Below are 2,562 nucleotides of genomic sequence, written 5' to 3' on the forward strand. Positions count from 1 at the left end.
TCGGGTGCTTTCCCAAGGATAGAGCAGCAGTGGATCTGCGTAAAGGCGGGTAATAGGTCGTCGAGGATCTCCCCCTTGCCATCTGGCATTTAGTGGTATTGTCAAGTTAGTTTAGTAGTCCCAGTCCAAGACTACATTTCATCTTTCATCACTTCACCTTCACCTATCTACCAAGTCCCTCGGCGATGGGGCAGGGTGAGTGAAACAGGTCTACGTTAGGACTGGAAGATCCTAGTCTGAACCCCGCACAAGGGCGGTCCATAGCCAATGGGGTCGCTGCCCGAGTGGGAGGGAGTGAAACTCGGCCTCGGCAGCAGATTTGGATGTCCACCTGCGTGGACCCTTTTTAGGGCCAATGCAGGTCACCCCCTCCCCTCCCCTCCAGAGGAAAACGGCCAAGAAAAGGTTTCCCAAACACTGTCTGCTCCAACCTTAATGGTGAGCCGTGGCCGTTCGGTTAACGTCTCTCACGATCGAAAATTATAAAGAAATAAAAAGCACCACTTAAGTTAGGAACCTGGAACACTAGAACTCTTCAAGATCACACAGCTACTGTGTGAAATGGGAGAAGGCTACACATCCTTCTGAAAAGGCCTCCTTGAAGATGCATAGAGAATCTTCGGTATTGAATTGGCTTTAAAGAACATGATTTTAGCCAATCTACCCGAAGGTAATAAAGGACCATAAAAATAAGTTCTATGCAGATTAGATAACCTGTTCCACAATTCTAACAAAAATGACTAATTAGTTTTACTTGAGGACTTCACTACCCGGGTAGGCAGTAATAAAGAGGTGCGGGGCATTGGTCATAGGACATCATGGCACAGGCAATATGAACGCCAACGGACTACGACTGCTACCTATCCCTTATGCTCTGAACATGACCTAGGATTATGATCACCATTTTCCAACAGAATAACAAATACAAAATATACGGATGAATCCTAGATCAAAACACTGGCATCTTTTGGATTATGTCATACCTAGACAAAAGCATGTCAGCGATGTCAACATTACTCGGTCACTGCGTGAGGCAGAATCCTAGACAGACCACCGCCTTGGCAGGTCTGCTCTCAATTTCTGTATAAGGCCACCTATCCGGAGAACAGCACCCACCAAAAAACTGAATTGTGCTGCCTCAAAAAACACTTATATGAGAAACAAATATTGTGAACGCTCATATGAAAAATTGCAAACCAGAGAACATAAAAATGAATATTCTGACAACACAGAAGAAAAAAAAAATCATCATGTTCTAAGAAGCAGCAGGAGAGACCATTGAATTTAAAGCCATGCAGAACTCGGAACTAATTTACATATTACTTGAACAGAAGCGAAAGGAGAGTGGGACTAGGGACATGATCTTTATCCCAAGACAAATCCTAGAGAAATGTAGGGAGTAAAACATAAGCCTTTTCAAAGTATTTGTCGACCTAATAAAAACACACGATACTGTGGCTCGTTAGTCGTAGAAATCTTTTTTACCCAAATATGGGGATCTCCCCGAAATTCCTCAGGATGATACAGCTATTTCACTCAACCATGAAAGTTAAAGCACGTATTGGGGGATTGGAGTTGACATATTTTACAGTTAAAGTAGGGGTACAGCAAGGAGATCTCTTGGCTCCTGTTTTATTCAACATCTTCATCTCAAATATCACTCCCCAAATAAAGAAAACAGTCAGCCTAGATGATGGGGTACATACTGAATACAGACTTGACGGCAACCCGTTCAACATCAGACGGCCACAACCGTGCACAAAAACCACAAAGCAACATGTAGTAGACCTTCATTATGCTGATGATGCAGCCATTCTGCCGCACAGCAGCATTCATGCAACGGACTCTGGATGTTCTCACCAGCATCTACCGCGCCTTGTCCTGGTTTATCAATGAGGGTGATATCCCTAAGCTTCAAGTTGTTATCATTCAATACTTCGGAAATATCATCAGACTACTAACAATGTCGATGACGATTTAATTGAAAGAATTAATTAAGCCTCACGTTCCTTTGGCCGCTTTACGTGAAAGGGTATTCCAAAAGAAGCACCTCAAACCAGACACTGAAATTCAAATGTATAATGCTTTATGTATTTCTACTCTTCAGTATGGGGAAGAGGCCTGGGCATCTATCAACGCCACATCAGACGGCTGCCCCCAGAAAAGCCTAGGCCTCACCTAGAAAGAGAAAGTCCCTCACACACAAATCCTGAACTGCTCAAACAGCAGTAGCATTGCCGGGCCCCTGGCCAAGCGACAGCTACGATAGCTGTGACGTAATACGGATGCCTGAGGATATTTTCTCTAGGCAGGTCCTATATGATCACGTAAGGACAACCTTTAAGAAATGCAAAATTCCTTCACCCAGCATAAAAATCTTTGTAAATGAGCCCAGTCATCACTAAGGAACATCGAATGTCATCAGATACGATGGACTGCCTTAAGCTAATTAAGTGTGCATGCATGTGTGGGTACAAGTGAGTGTGCGTGCATGTATAAGCACTTGTGCCAATTTCCCGGAAATATTATTTACATGAAGTCGTGGGGAAAAAAATGCTAAGC

Source organism: Penaeus monodon, chromosome 34 (assembly GCF_015228065.2).
Source record: "Penaeus monodon isolate SGIC_2016 chromosome 34, NSTDA_Pmon_1, whole genome shotgun sequence".
NCBI classification, from domain to species: Eukaryota; Metazoa; Arthropoda; class Malacostraca; order Decapoda; family Penaeidae; genus Penaeus; species Penaeus monodon.